The following is a 17,787-nucleotide window of genomic DNA, read 5'->3' on the forward strand; positions in this document are numbered from 1 at the left end:
TATAAGATAAGATAAGACGTCTTTAAACAGAAACACACATAAAACAAGGTTATGTATTGATTGGCTGATGAAAATGTTATGACCAGAGGCTCATGGAAGCCTAAACCTGTATTTTCCCCAAGAGCAGCAGTTCAGTATTTATTAACTCATAATCATCATGACTTTATAGGGCACAACTACTGAAAACAATGAGAACTGACTGTATGTTCAATTTTAATAAATAATGTTCAATAATTTGCTTAAGTTGGGGGCACCTGGGTGGCTCAGTGGGTTAAGCTGCTGCCTTCGGCTCAGGTCATGATCTCAGGGTCCTGGGATCGAGTCCTGCATCAGGCTCTCTGCTCAGTGGGGAGCCTGCTTCCCTATCTCTCTCTCTCTCTGGCTGCCTCTCCGTCTACTTGTGATTTCTCTCTGTCAAATTAATAAATAAAATCTTAAAAAAAAATAATTTGCTTAAGTTGTATCACCTGAGGAAATTTTAAAACTCCCCTTGGTCAAGCCACACCCAGACCAATTAAATTAGTGTCTCTGGTTGGGGGACCCAGAGACAGTGGTCTTAAAGTCAGTGATTGTCACTGATAGAAATATAAGAGAAGACTGGACAGTCACAAAAAGGAACACTGTGTATATATATATATACACATATATATGCATATATATATGAGCGTGTGTGTGTGTATATAGTGTTGCTATATATGTGTATATTTATATATCTATTACTAGATGAGTAGTTGTTTTCACGTGCATGTATTATTTAAAAGAAAAGATTTTATTTATTTATTTGAGAGAGAATGAGAGAGTGCGCAAAGGGGAAGGGCCAGAGGGAGAAGCAGACTCCCCGCTGAGCAGGGAGCCCGATGTGGGACTTGATCCTGGGGATTCCAGGATCATGATCTGTGCTGAAGGCAGTCAATCAACTGAGCCACCCAGGCATCCCAACTTGCATGTATTCTTTTGGGTTCTTTTTATTAAATGTTTCACTCTTTCTGTATGGTTTGTGCATTTAAAAACATACAATCAATGGGGAAAAAACAATCTCTTGCCTGGAAGATAAATGACATGAACTGTCCCCATAGCAAGGTGCAACTCTAACTCACAGGCCTCGGCTTGATTGTAAAAATCAAACAACCACTTGGCCAACAGAAGTAATTACCTACCAGGCACATGTGCATCTCTCAGCACCTTTAATCTTGAGCAAAGGGAGAACAGGGAAGTCATGTAGCAATCAGAAAGTTGCTGCAATAGGAAGCCAAGGTGAGGATTGATTTCCAAGTGCAAAAGAACAGCTCTGTGTTATTAAGAAATCAGTAGCTCCTGTCAAAGCCAGCAGTGCCAATTTCCACTAAAGTCTTCACAAACTTAGCTGAAAAAAAAAATCAAACTTCCACTATCCAAGAGGATTAGCTCTGTTGTTGAAATAATTATAACTTCTTCGGTTAGATGGTGAGATTGTAAGATCCACTTCTTATTTACCAAGTCAACCAAGAGCTGCTTAAGGCACTTTCTTTACCTAGCCTTCAGGCACCACCTGAAGATATCTAGGTATTTGCCTCCAGGTGGGAAGTCCCAACCATTAGGGTGAATTGGAAATTGCTGACAGCCTGTCTGAGTTGCCTAGCAATTCTCAAAGTGTGGTACCCAGACCACAACAACAGTATTACCTGGAACTTGTTAGACATGCAAATGTTCAGGCACCATCCCAGTACAGTTGCCAGATAACATAGTATTCCCAGTTAAATGAGAACTTCATATAAATAACAATAATTTGTTAAGATAAAAAAAAACCAAAGATTTTTTTCTTTTTTAGTATAAGTATGTTCTATTTGGGACTGAGTATTTATAATATTTGGGACTGTTTAACTGAAATTCAAATATAACTGGGAGTCATGTATTTTTATTAGCAAATCTGATGACCCTACATCCCAGACCTATGGAATCCAAAACTCTGGGTGTGGGGCGCAGCAAAATGTATTTCTAGGAACCTCCCCAGTGATTTATATGTATGCTAAAGCTTAGGGACCATTGCTATGGTCAGCTTTCTATCCTACCTAGTTGATCAAGGAAAGGATTAATTTTATAGCAGTCATATCTCAGTGCTTGGATTTTTAAATAATTTTTCATTATTATGTTCAATTAGCCAAAATTTTACTAGCAAGAAGTATCCGAGAGCTAAGCCCATTTTTTTTTTTTCCTTTTCAGATTGAAACTAAACAACTCATTATCTAAGTCCCTATGTAACTCATATTGGGCAGGGCCTCATTTGCAGTCTCAGGAATTGACTTTCTCTCTAGGTACAGGTGGATGCTTCAGGGAGCACATTTCCAAGGTTTTGGTGGCTATCCCCACTGCAGTTTGCTATTGCATGGGACCTCTGACCAGACAGGTGGCAAGGTTGTCTGTATCTGAGACCCATGGCAAGACTGATGTACAGACTTCTTTGTCTTCATTGTTGCCACACCACAGTAGCTGTTGTACTTTTTTACCTCTGGGAGCCCATGAAAGTCTTGTCTCATCTGAATAAGATGACAGTTAATATAATGATGCCATTCCTGTGCTTCTTTTCATAGCAGCACATACTGCTTCACTATAGGAACTCACTATTACAGAGTGTCTGAGCAGGATAGATCCGGGGCAAAATAACTAGAGTCTGAGTAATGGTGATAACTAACAATAACCAGCATTTATTGAGCACCTACTATATGCTAGGCATTATGTTATGTGCATAATATAACAAAGAGGGATTATTAGTCATCATAATATCCCTGTGAATTCAGGACTATTTTCCTCATTTTAAGGTAAGGAAGTTGAATTTTAGCAAGGGCCTATAACTTGCTTATATTCACACAACTGGGAAATGAAATTTTTGAATGCCCATTTGTCCAACTCCACAGCAGTGCTCTAAACCATAATGTCCATTTTTTTCCTTGGGAAATTAACATTTCCCAATTAATTAATTAATTAAAATAAAAGCCTCTGTGCTAAGTACCACATTCACTGACCCATATCAGGCTCCTACTGTGGGCAGGAACTGTGCTAGGTGCTATGGGAATCAGAAGTACCTCAGATACAATCTCTGTACTCTGAGAGTCATACATGGGTGATGGGGCACTATGTTTGAAATAACAACCACTCTCTCTCCTCCTGTGTATTTATCCTCCCTTCTGCAGCTAGCTCTTTACACTCATGCAAGGACTGGGCAGTACAGAACACAAAAGAAAGGAATCTCTCTTCTTGGCTCTTAAATTTTGGAAGTTCAGTACTTTGGAGGATGGGAAGGACTCCCCAAATGGGTAAAATATTTAGGAGAACACTTCATGAAGGGAGCAACTTTTTCCCGTCTTAGGCTAGATAAGGATTTTCAGGGTAGAAAGGGAGAGATAACTCACAGAAAGTGAGAGTTTTGGATTGTGTTTCCTGTATCATGTCCTAGGAAGACATTAGACAATCCCTCTCCTCCACTGATGGTTGTGTGGACTACATGAACAGGGTGGCCTTGGACCCTATGGCCAGAGTGGGGCTAAGAAAGATGGCAAGTACCAGAGTAGAAATGGCAATGCTAGTATCTGGGCAGGCAAGGCTTTGGATGCTCTTACAGAGTTTCATATACTTCAGCATGGCACAGTCCCAGACAATGAACTTTTATGTACCCCAAATGGGCACTGAAATAGCATCAAGAACTTCTAGACATGAAAGAACCACAAATGGGAAGAAGGGATGTCTCCATGACAATAAGTATGGATGATGCCTACCTTAGGACTCTTCAGTGTGGAGGGATGACACTGAAAATCACATGGTTCTTTCCCAGTAATGGCACCAGTCTTAGCTCCCCCAAAACTTAGATGCCATCCCTGGAAAGTAACTGCAAGTTAACTGAGATAAAGTTTCTGCAGTTTAGGCTGAATGGGGACTTGAAATAGAAATTAAGACTGGTGATAGGAAAAGAGCAACCATTGTCTGGCTCATTTGTGCCAGGAAAATTTCTGGAAGAATTTGGACTTAGTGGAAAAGATCACTGGGTATCCTGTCTAGGGCAACCTTCCAGGCTATCTAAGCCTTACATTGCCTTAGAGCTATCTTGAAGCTCTATACATTATAGCAAAACTATAGTAATTCAAATGATTCTTGTCATTTGAATTCATTTATATAGAAATATATAGAAATATAAATAGTGTCAATTAATTGCAATTCATGCAATTGTCAATGCAATTAATTATTGCCCAGTGGGTATTGGCCAGTTTTGCATCTGTTTATAGATTCATTTCAGCATTTTTGATTGTCTATATATGTGGGTGGTTTATTTTTATTTTTTTATTTTTTTTTATTTTTTTTTATATGTGGGAGTTAAAAAAATTCTCTTTTGAGCTGATTACAGCATCTTACTGGTTCCTTCATTAATTAGTGAGTTAAGTTAATTTTTGGTGTGTATTCATTTTATAACTGTATGAGAATCATAGTTTTTACCTTTGAAAAAATTATCTTTGACTTCTGATTTCTGGTCTGTATGTAAGGAACTTATAACTCTTCACTCCCTCTCAACAACCAGTAAAAATCTGAGCAAAATAAAAAATCAAAAACTCTTCTTAGTTTGTCAGAGAAGTGAGGTCACAGGGCATACTGATACCACAAAATTGGAGATGGACAGGTGGATACAGAGAATCACAACTTACTGGATAAGAAACTCCAAGCAAAAACCTCCATGGATACCAGTTCCATGGTAGGAAAACATGAATTATAATTGGTGATTTGCTGGAGACTCAGTGTGGGCAAGTCTGAGAGATAAAAACTTCAGGGAGACCAAGGTATTTTGGGACCCCCACACTTTTGCAAGTTTTATCTCCAGGAACTCTACAAGGTTCTCACAGTGAAGACGGAGAAAAATCCCCTCAAGCTTCCTACTGGAGAAGCCATTTTTGAAACCCCAAGACCATTCTGTTCTTCTCAACAACATTTGCACTCCACAGATGCTCTTTTTCCAGAGCCTAATCTATTGGGGTTTTATCAGAACCTAAGGAACCTAAATGAAGCAAAATACCCAACTTCAGGTTCCATTAGCCATCCTATACCATGTAAAGGGGTGGGGCAAAACACAGAGAAGCACTTATAAAGTCCACAGCCAGTGATCTTGTAAGTGAAATGAATAACAATGATATGTTATTATAAGGCTCTTGCACTACCTATGAAACAGCGCAGCATATTATTTGGAAGTAAAGTTGGATAAGTTATAAATGTATAGGGCAAACTCCAGGGTAACCACTAAAAAGAAAAAAAAAGTAAAAAGGAAGTGTAGTGAATATGCTCTGAAAGGAGAAAAAATGGAACATATAAAATGCTCAATTAAAACCACAAAGGCAGAAAGAGTGGAAGACAAAAAAGGAACCCAGAACAAAGTTTTCTATTTTCAAATATATGTTGTGTATGAGAAACACACTTTATTTTTTTAATTTTTAAAAAGATTTAATTTATTTGAGAGAGAGAGAGAGAGACAGAACATGAGCGGGGGTGGGTGGGTATTGAGAAACACAGGGAGGAACAGACTCCCCACTGAGCAGGGAGCCCAATGTGGGGCTCAATCCCAGGACCCTGAGACCACAATCTGAGCCAAAGACATCAGCTTAACTGAGTCACCCAGGAACCCCAAGAAACATTATTTTATTTTATTTTAATTAATTAATGTATGTATCTATGTATGTATATAATGTTAGTCACCATACAGTACATCATTGGTTTTTGATGTAGTGTTCCATGATTCATTGTTTGTGTATAACACCCAGTGCTCCATGCAATCCATGCCCTTCTTAGTATCCATCACCAGGCTAACCCATCCCCTCACCCCCCACTTCTAAAACCCTCAGTTTGTTTCCTGGAGTCCAAAGTCTCTCATTGTTTGCCTCACCCTCTGATTCCCCCCTTTTATTTTTCCCTTCCTTCTCCTAATATCCTCCATGTTATTCCTTATGTTCCATATATAAGTGAAACCACATGATAATTGACTTTCTCTGCTTGACTTATTTCACTTAGTATAATTTCCTCCCATCTATGTTGATGCAAAAGTTGAGTATTCATCCTTTCTGATGTCTGAGTAATAGTCAATTGTATGTATGGACCACATCTTTTTCATCCATTCATCTGTTAAAGAGCATCTTGGTTCTTCCACAGTTTGCTTATTGTGGACATTCCTGCTATGAACTTTGGGGTGTGTGTGGCCCTTCTTTTCACTACATCTGTATCTTTGGGGTAAATACCCAGTAGTGCAATTGCTGGGTCATAGGGTAGCTCTATTTTTAACTTTTTGAAGAATCTCCACACTGTTTTCCAAAGTGGCGGTACCAACTTGCATTTCCACTGACAGTGTAAGAGGGTTCCCCTTTTTCCACAACCTTTCCAACATTTGTTGTTTCTTGCCTTGTCAGTTTTTGGCATTCTAACTGGTGTAAGGGGGTATGTCAGTGAATTTCCCTGATGGCTAATGATGATGAACATTTTTTCATGTCTCTGTTAGTCATTTGTATATCTTCCTTTGAGAAGTGTCTGTTCATGTCTTCTGCCCATTTTTTGACATGATTATTTGTTTTTTGGATGTTGAGTTTGAGAAGTTCTTTATAGTTCTTGGATCCAAGCCCTTTATATGTAGTGTCATTTGCAAATATTTTCTCCCATTCTTTGGGTTGCCTCTTTCTTTTTGTTGACTGTTTCCTTTGCTGTGCAGAAGCTTTTTGTCTTGATGAGGTCTCAAAAGTTCATTTTGTTTTTGTTTTCCTTGCCTTTGGAGATGTGTGATGAAAGAAGTTGCTGTGGCCAATGTCAAAGAGGTCACTGCCTATGTTCTTCTCTAGGACTTTCTTTTCTTTTCTTTTTTTCCTTTTCTTTTGTTTTCTTCTCTAGGTCTTTCATCCATTTAGAGTTTACACTTGAGAAACATTTTAAATATAGAGACATGTATAGATCAAAAGCAAAGGGATGGATAAAGATATACCATGCTAACACTAATCAAAAGAAAGTAGGAGTGGCTATATTAATTTCAGACTGAGTAAACTTCAAAGTAAGGAAATTTTTCAGGGATGAAGAGGGGCATTGCATAGTAACAAATGAGACATAATGATCCTTAATGCATATGCATATAACAACAGTGCGTCAAACTACATAAGGCAAAAACTGACAGAATTGCAAGAACTAGGTGAATGCATTATTACAGTTGGAGACTTCAAACCTCTCTATCAGAAATGGACAGATCTATTAGGCAGAAAAGCAGTAAGGGTATTACTGACCTCAATAGCATCACCAATTACCTAGATATAATTGACACTTATAGAGCTCTTCATCCAACACCAGCAGAATATGTATTCTTTCAAGTTCATGTGGAAATTTCACCAATATAGACCACATTTTTGGTTAGAAAACACACCTTAACAAATTTAAAAGGCTAGACATTATGCAGTGTATATTCTTAGACCAGAAAGGAATTAAACTAGAAATCAAGAACAGAAGTATAGCTGGAAAATACAAAAATACTTAGAGATTAATTAACATGCTTCCAGAGAGTGCATGAGTCAAAGAAGAAATCTCAAGAGGAGTTAAAAAATGCTTTGAACTAAATGAAAATGAAAATATAACTTTGCAGATTTTGTGGGAGTCAGTGAAAGTAGTACTTAGAGTGAAATTTGTAACATTAAATATTTATATTAGAAAAGAAGAAAGATCTAAAATGAATAATCTATGTTTCCTCTCTAGGAAATTAGAAAAAGAAAAGCAAATTAAATCCAAAGGCAGAAGAAAAGAAATAATAAAAATAAGAGCAAAAATCAATGAAATTGAAAACAGGAACTCAATACAGAAAATGAACTAAACCAAATGCTGATTCTTTGAAAAGAAAATAAAGTCAATAAGCCTCTCCAAGGCTAACTAAGGAAAAAAAATACACAATTTATTAACATCAGAAGTGAAAGAGAAGACATCACTACAGATGATATGGACATTAAAAGAATAATAAAAGAACACTATGTACAACTCTGTGCCAATTCTTTGAAAGACACAATTTGTCCATACTCACACAAAAAGAAATAGGCAATCTGATTAGGTCTTCATATATTGAATCAATCAATTTATCAAATTGAATCAATAATTAATAACCTTCCAAAACAGAGAATGCCAGGCCCAGATGGATTCACTGGTGAATTCTACCAAACATTTTAGGAAGAAATTATTCCAATTCTCCATAATTTCTTCCAGATGATAGAAGCTTCCTAACTCATTCTATGAGGTCAGCATTATGCTGTACTAATGTCAGACAAAGATATTACAAGAAAAGAAAACTACATATCAATATGAACATACATGCAAAAAAATCCTCAAAAATATTTGTGAATCTGGAGTGCCTGGGTGGCTCAGTGGGTTAAGCCTCTGCCATCAGCTCAGGTCATGATCTCAGGGTCCTGGGATCGAGCCCCACATCATACTCTCTGCTCAGCAGAGAACATGCTTCCCCTCTCTTTTTCTCTCTGCCTGCCTCTCTGCCTACTTATGATCTCTCTGTCAAATAAATAAATAAAATCTTTAAAAAAATTAGTGAGCCAAATCTAACAATGTATAAAAGGAATTATTAAGGCAGGCACGTGATATGGTGAACATTGGGTATTATACACAACTAATGAATAATTGAAAATTACACCAAAAATTAATGATAAAATATGTTGGCTAATTGAGTTTAAATTAAACAAAAGAGAAAAGAACAAAAAAGAATTATTTACAATGACCAAGTGGAATATATCACAGATATGTAATGCTGATTCGACATTTGGAAATAATTAATGTAATTCATCATATCAATAAGCTAAAAAAAGTCACATGATCATATCAATAGGTGCAGAAAAAACATTTGAAAAATCTAATACCCATTCATGATTTATTTTTCATTTTTTTTAAGTTTAATTTCTTTTCAGTGTAACAGAATTCATTGTTTACGCACCACACCCAGTGCTCCATGCAATATATGCCCTCCATAATACCCATCACCAGGCTCACCCAACCTCCCACCCCCAACCCCTTCAAAACCCTCAGATTGTTTTTCAGAGTCTATAGTCTCTCGTAGTTCATCTCCCCCTCCAATTTCCTTCAACTCCCTTCTCCTCTCCATCTCCCCATGTCCTCCATGTTATTTCTTATGCTCCACAAATAAGTGAAACCATATTATAATTGACTCTCTCTGCTTGACTTATTTCACTCAGCATAATCTCTTCCAGTCCTGTCCATGTTGATACAAAAATTGGGTATTCATCCTTTCTGATGGAGGCATAATATTCCATAGTGTATAGGCCAAAATTAATAAAATTATGAATGAAAAGGGAGAGATCACAACTAACACCAAGGAAATAGAAACAATCATCAGAAGTTATTATCTTCTTATGTCTTAAGACAGAAGTCATTGTCTTATTATGCCAATGAGTTAAGCAACCTAGATGAAATGGATGCATTCCTGGAAAACTGTTAACTTCTAAAATTGAACCAGGAAGAAATTGGCAACCTGAATAGACTGATATCTAGTAACGAGATTGAAGCAGTGATCAAAAACCTCCCAAAAAACAAGAGCCCAGGACCTGACGGATTCCCTGGGGAATTCTACCAAACTTTCAAAGAAGAAATAACACCTATTCTCCTGAAGCTGTTTCAAAAAATTCAAGTAGAAGGAAAACTTCCAGACTCTTTTTATGAAGCCAGCATTACCCTTATCCCCAAACCAGGCAAAGACCTTACCAAAAAGAATTTCAGACCAATATCACTGATGTATATGGATGCTAAGATTCTCAACAAGATCCTAGAAAACAGGATCCAATAGCACATTAAAAAGATTATCCACCATGACCAGGTGGGATTCATCCCTGGGCTACAAGGATGGTTCAACATTCACAAATCAATCAATGTGATAGAACAAATCAATAAGAGAAGAGAGAAGAACCACATGGTCCTCTCAATTGGTGCAGAAAAAGAATTTGACAAAATCCAGCATCCCTTCATGATTAAAACGCTTCAAAGTATAGGGATAGAGGGAACATTCCTGAACTTCATAAAATCTATCTATGAAAAACCCACAGCAAATAGCATCCTCAGTGGGACAAAGCTCACAGCCTTCCTGTTGAGATCAGGAGCACCACAAGAATACCCACTCTCACCACTCTTGTTCAACATAGTATTAGAAGTCCTAGTAACAGCAATCAGAAAACAAAGAGAAATAAAATGTATCCAAATTGGCAATGAAGAAGTCAAACTCTCTCTCTTCGCAGATGACATGATACTTTATATGGAAAACCCAAAAGACTCAACCCCCAAATTACTAGAACTCATATAGCAATTCAGTAACATGGCAGGATACAAAGTCAATGTACAGAAATCAGTTGCTTTCTTATATACTAACAATGAAAACACAGAAAGGGAAATTAGAGAATCGATTCCATTTACTATAGCACCAAGAACCATAAGATACCAAAGAGGTAAGGGATCTGTACTCGAGGAACTACAGAAAACTCATGAAAGAAATCAAAGACAGAAAAAGGTGGAAGACCATTCCATGCTCTTGGATTGGAAGAATAAACATTGTTAAAATGTCTATACTGCCTGGAGCAATGTATACTTTTAATGCCATTTTGATCAAAATTACACCGGTATTTTTCAAAGAGCTGGAACAAATAATCCTAAAATTTGTATGGAATCAGAAGAGACCCTGAATCGCTAAGGAAATGTTGAAAAAGAAAAACAAAACTGGGGGCATCATGTTGCCTGATTTCAAGCTTTACTACAAAGCTGTGATCACCAAGACAGCATGGTACTAGCATAAAAACAGAAACATAGACCAGTGGAACAGAGTACAGAGCCCAGATATGGACCCTCAACTCTATGGTCAATTAATCTTCGACAAAGCAGGAAAAAATATACAGTGGAAGAAAGACAGTCTCTTCAGTAAATGATGCTGGGAAAATTGGACAGCTATATGTAGAAGAATGAAACCTTACCATTCTCTTACACTGTACACAAAGATAAACTCGAAATGGATAAAATACTTCAATGTGAGGCAGGAATCCATCAGAATCATAGAGGAGAATGTAGGCAGTAATCTCTTTGATATCAGCCACAGCAACTTCTTTCAAGATATGTCTCCAAAGGCAAAGGAAACAAAAGCGAAAATGAACTTTTGGGACTTCATCAAGATAAAAACTTCTGCACAGCAAAGGAAACAGTCAATTAAACAAAGAGGCAACCCACAGAATGGGAGAAGATATTTGCAAATGACAGTACAGACAAAAGGCTGATATCCAAGATCTATAAAGAACTCCTCAAACTCAACACACACAAAACAGATAGTCATGTCAAAAAATGGGCAGAAGACATGAACAGAAACTTCTCCAATGAAGACATACAAATGGCTATCAGACACATGAAGAAATGTTCATCATCATTAGCTATCAGGGAGATTAAAATTAAAACCACATTGAGATACCACATTACACCAATTAGAGTGGCCAAAATTAGGAAGACAGGACACAACATGTGTTGGTGAGGATGTAGAGAAAGGGGAACCCTCTTACACTGTTGGTGGGAATGCAAGTTGGTGCAGCCAATTTGGAAAACAGTGTGGAGATTCCTTAAGAATTTAAAAATAGAGCTTCCCTTTGACCCTGCAATTGTACTACCGGGTATTTACCCCAAAGATCCAGATGTAGTGAAAAGAAGGGCCATCTATACCCCAGTGTTCATAGCAGCAGTGGCCATGGTTGCCAAACTGTGGAAAGAACCAAGATGCCCTTCATTTTATTTTTAAAAAGATTTTATGTATTTATTTATTTGAGAGAGAGCATGAAAGAGAGAGAGCACGAGTAGGGGAAGGGGCAGAGAGAGAAGCAGACTCCCCGCTGAGCAGGGAGCTGGATGTAGGGCTTGATCCAAGGACCCTGGGTTTATGACCCAAGTTGAAGGCAGATGCTTAACCAACTGAGGCGCCCAGGTGCTCCCCCATTCATGATTTTAAAAAAATCAGCAAACTAAGAATAGAGAATAACTCTATGTTCCTCAAAACATGTTCCTCAAAAGATGTTCCTCAAAAGAACACCTACAAAAATTCTACAGATAATGTAGTATTTACTGGTCAGAAACTAGAAGATTTCCCACTCAGACTGAACAAAGCAAAAGTACCCCTCTGGGTGTTTCTTTTCAACAACAAATTGGAGGGCCTAACTAGTACAATAAGACAAGAAAATGAAAAAAATTATACAGGTTGAGAATGAAGAAATAAAATTGTCTTTGTTTACAAATGACATAATTATTTATGTAGAAAATTCAAAAGACTTGCCAAAGGCATATGAAGAAAAAATCTCTTGAACAAATAAACAGTTATAGCAAGGTTTTAGGATACAAGGTTAATATACAAACTTGATTACTTTCTTCTATACCAGCAATGAACAAGTGGACCAAATATTAAGTTTATATACATTTAATAAAATATGTGCAAGATCTATATTAGGAAAACTATAAAACTCTGATGAAAGAAATCAAAGAATTAAGGTAATGAAGAAATATTACATATCCATGAATAAGAGGACTCAATATTGTCAGATGATAATTCTTTCTATCTTGAACTTTAGATTCAAGACAATCCCAATTCCAATTCCAGCAAGTTGTTTTGTAGATATTAACAAACTGATTTTCCAGTTTACGTGGAGAGGTAGAAGACCTAGAATTTACAACACAATATTAAAACAAAGTTGGAGGACTGACACTGCCTGACTTCAAGACTTACTAAAAAACAACAGTTATCAAGACAGTGTGGTATTGGTGAGATAATAGGCAAATAGATCAGTGGAACAGACTAGAGAGTCCAGAAATAGACACACATAAATGTAGTCAACTGACCTTTTAAAAATATTTATTTACTTATTAGAAAGAGAGAGAAAGAGAGAGCAGGGGGAGGAGCAGAGGGAGAGGGACACAAGCAGACTCCCACTAAGTAGGGAGTCTGATGCAGGGCTCAGTTGCAGGACCCTAAGATCAAGCCAAAATCAAGAGTTGGACACTTAATCCACAGAGCCACTCAGGCACCCCAATCAGCTGATCTTTGACAAAAGAGCAGAAGGAATACAATGGAACAAAGATAGTCTCTTCAACAAATGGTGCTGTAACAACTGAACATCCACATACAAAAAGTAAATCTAGACACAGACTTAAAATTCTTCACAAAAATTAACTCAAAATGGGTCATATCTCTAAGTGTAAAATGAAAAACTATAAATATAACATAGGAAAAAATCTCTATGACTTTGGGTATGGGATGGCTTTTTATTTTTTTATTTTATTTTTTTTTTAATTTTAAAAAAGTTTTTATTTAAATTTTAGTTAGTTAGCATACAGTGTAATATTTGTTTTGGTGTATTTTACAGTGATCTGACATTTCCATACAACACTCAGTGCTCTTCACAAAAGCACTCCTTAATCCCCATCACTTACTGAACCTATCCCCCATCTCCAAGCCCCACCCCCAGGGTAACCATCAATTTGTTCTCTACAATTAAGAGTCTGTTTCTCAGTTTGACTTGGTTTGCCATTCTCTCTCTCTCTTTTTTCCCTCTGCTCATCTGTTTTGTTTCTTAAATCCCACATATGAAATCATATAGTATTTGCCTTTCTCTGAATTATTTCCCTTAGCATAATACTCTCTAGCTTTATCTATATCATTGCAAATGGCAAGATTTCATTCTTTTGTATGGTTGAAGAAAATCCATATATATATATGGATATATCCATATATATATGCATCACTCTTCTTTATCCATTTATCATTCAATGGATATTTAGGCTATTTCTATAATTTGGTTATTTTTTTTTTAATTTATTTTTTATTTATTTTCAGCATAACAGTATTCATTGTTTTTGCACTACACTCAGTGCTCCATGCAATCTGTGCCCTCTCTAATACCCACCACCTGGTTCCCCCAACCTCCACCCCCCCCCGCCACTTCAAACACCTCAGATTGTTTTTCAGAGTCCATAGTCTCTCATGGTTCACCTTCCCTTCCAATTTCCCCTAACTCCCTTTTTTTTTTTTTAAATTTTTTATTTTTTATAAACATATATTTTTATCCCCAGGGGTACAGGTCTGTGAATCACCAGGTTTACACACTTCACAGCACTCACCAAAGCACATACCCTCCCCAATGTCCATAATCCCACCCCCTTCTCCCAAACCCCCTCCCCCCAGCAACCCTCAGTTTGTTTTGTGAGATTAAGAGTCACTTATGGTTTGTCTCCCTCCCAATCCCATCTTGTTTCATTTATTCTTCTCCTACCCACTTAAGCCCCCATGTTGCATCACCACTTCCTCATATCAGGGAGATCATATGATAGTTGTATTTCTCTGCTTGACTTATTTCACTAAGCATGATATGCTCTAGTTCCATCCAGGTTGTCGCAAATGGCAAGATTTCATTTCTTTTGATGGCTGCATAGTATTCCGTTGTGTATATATACCACATCTTCTTGATCCATTCATCTGTTGATGGACATCTAGGTTCTTTCCATAGTTTGGCTATTGTGGACATTGCTGCTATAAACATTTGGGTGCACGTGCCCCTTTGGATCACTACGTTTGTATCTTTAGGGTAAATACCCAGTAGTGCAATTGCTGGGTCATAGGGCAGTTCTATTTTCAACATTTTGAGGAACCTCCATGCTGTTTTCCAGAGTGGCTGCACCAGCTTGCATTCCCACCAACAGTGTAGGAGGGTTCCCCTTTCACCGCATCCTCGCCAGCATCTGTCATTTCCTGACTTGTTTATTTTAGCCATTCTGACTGGTGTGAGGTGATATCTCATTGTGGTTTTGATTTGTATTTCCCTGATGCCGAGTGATATGGAGCACTTTTTCATGTGTCTGTTGGCCATCTGGATGTCTTCTTTGCAGAAATGTCTGTTCATGTCCTCTGCCCATTTCTTGATTGGATTATTTGTTCTTTGGGTGTTGAGTTTGCTAAGTTCTTTATAGATTCTGGACACTAGTCCTTTATCTGATATGTCGTTTGCAAATATCTTCTCTCATTCTGTCAGTTGTCTTTTGATTTTGTTAACTGTTTCCTTTGCTGTGCAAAAGCTTTTGATCTTGATGAAATCCCAATAGTTCATTTTTTCCCTTGCTTCCCTTGCCTTTGGCGTTGTTCCTAGGAAGATGTTGCTGCGGCAGAGGTCGAAGAGGTTGCTGCCTGTGTTCTCCTCAAGGATTTTGATGGATTCCTTTCGCACATTGAGGTCCTTCATCCATTTTGAGTCTATTTTTGTGTGTGGTGTAAGGAAATGGTCCAATTTCATTTTTCTGCATGTGGCTGTCCAATTTTCCCAGCACCATTTATTGAAGAGGCTGTCTTTTTTCCATTGGACATACTTTCCTGCTTTGTCGAAGATTAGTTGACCGTAGAGTTGAGGGTCTATTTCTGGGCTCTCTATTCTGTTCCATTGATCTATGTGTCTGTTTTTGTGCCAGTACCATGCTGTCTTGATGACGACAGCTTTGTAATAGAGCTTGAAGTCCGGAATTGTGATGCCACCAACGTTGGCTTTCTTTTTCAATATCCCTTTGGCTATTCGAGGTCTTTTCTGGTTCCATATAAATTTTAGCATTATTTGTTCCATTTCTTTGAAAAAGATGGATGGTACTTTGATAGGAATTGCATTAAATGTGTAGATTGCTTTAGGTAGCATAGACATTTTCACAATATTTATTCTTCCAATCCAGGAGCATGGAACATTTTTCCATTTCTTTGTGTCTTCCTCAATTTCTTTCATGAGTACTTTATAGTTTTCTGAGTATAGATTCTGTGCCTCTTTGGTTAGGTTTATTCCTAGGTATCTTATGGTTTGGGGTGCAATTGTAAATGGGATTGACTCCTTAATTTCTCTTTCTTCTGTCTTGCTGTTGGTGTAGAGAAATGCAACTGATTTCTGTGCATTGATTTTATATCCTGACACTTTACTGAATTCCTGTATAAGTTCTAGCAGTTTTGGAGTGGAGTCTTTTGGGTTTTCCACATATAGTATCATATCATCTGCGAAGAGTGATAATTTGACTTCTTCTTTGCTGATTTGGATGCCTTTAATTTCCTTTTGTTGTCTGATTGCTGAGGCTAGGACCTCTAGTACTATGTTGAATAGCAGTGGTGATAATGGACATCCCTGCCGTGTTCCTGACCTTAGCGGAAAAGCTTTCAGTTTTTCTCCATTGAGAATGATATTTGCGGTGGGTTTTTCATAGATGGCTTTGATGATATTGAGGTATGTGCCCTCTATCCCTACACTTTGAAGAGTTTTGATCAGGAAGGGATGCTGTACTTTGTCAAATGCTTTTTCAGCATCTATTGAGAGTATCATATGGTTCTTGTTCTTTCTTTTATTGATGTGTTGTATCACATTGACTGATTTGCGGATGTTGAACCAACCTTGCAGCCCGGGAATAAATCCCACTTGGTCGTGGTGAATAGTCTTTTTAATGTACTGTTGAATCCTATTGGCTAGTATTTTGTTGAGTATTTTCGCATCTGTGTTCATCAAGGATATTGGTCTATAGCTCTCTTTTTTGGTGGGATCCTTGTCTGGTTTTGGGATCAAGGTGATGCTGGCCTCATAAAATGAGTTTGGAAGTTTTCCTTCCATTTCTATTTTTTGGAACAGTTTCAGGAGAATAGGAATTAGTTCTTCTTTAAATGTTTGGTAGAATTCCCCCGGGAAGCCGTCTGGCCCTGGGCTTTTGTTTGTTTGGAGATTTTTTTTTTCTTTTTTTTTTTTTTTTCTCAGTTTTTTTTTTTAATTTATTTATTTCCAGCATAACAGTATTCATTATTTTTGCACCACACCCCGTGCTCCATGCAATCCGTGCCCTCTATAATACCCACCACCTGGTACCCCAACCTCCCACCCCCCGTCCCTTCAAAACCCTCAGATTGTTTTTCAGAGTCCATAGTCTCTCATGGTTCACCTCCCCTTCCAATTCCCCCCAACTCCCTTCTCCACTCTAAGTCCCCATGTCCTCCATGCTATTTGTTATGCTCCACAAATAAGTGAAACCATATGATAATTGACTTTCTCTGCTTGACTTATTTCACTCAGCATAATCTCTTCCAGTCCCGTCCATGTTGCTACAAAAGTTGGGTATTCATCCTTTCTGATGGAGGCATAATACTCTATCCCCAGGGGTACAGGTCTGTGAATCACCAGGTTTACACACTTCACAGCACTCACCAAAGCACATACCCTCCCCAATGTCCATAATCCCACCCCCTTCTCCCAAACCCCCTCCCCCCAGCAACCCTCAGTTTGTTTTGTGAGATTAAAAGTCACTTATGGTTTGTCTCCCTCCCAATCCCATCTTGTTTCCTTTATTCTTCTCCTACCCACTTAAGCCCCCATGTTGCATCACCACTTCCTCATATCAAGGAGATCATATGATAGTTGTCTTTCTCTGCTTGACTTATTTCACTAAGCATGATACGCTCTAGTTCCATCCAGGTTGTCGCAAATGGCAAGATTTCATTTCTTTTGATGGCTGCATAGTATTCCATTGTGTATATATACCACATCTTCTTGATCCATTCATCTGTTGATGGACATCTAGGTTCTTTCCATAGTTTGGCTATTGTGGACATTGCTGCTATAAACATTCGGGTGCATGTGCCCCTTTGGATCACTACGTTTGTATCCTTAGGGTAAATACCCAATAGTGCAATTGCTGGGTCATAGGGCAGTTCTATTTTCAACATTTTGAGGA

Source organism: Mustela erminea, chromosome 7 (assembly GCF_009829155.1).
Source record: "Mustela erminea isolate mMusErm1 chromosome 7, mMusErm1.Pri, whole genome shotgun sequence".
NCBI lineage: Eukaryota > Metazoa > Chordata > Mammalia > Carnivora > Mustelidae > Mustela > Mustela erminea.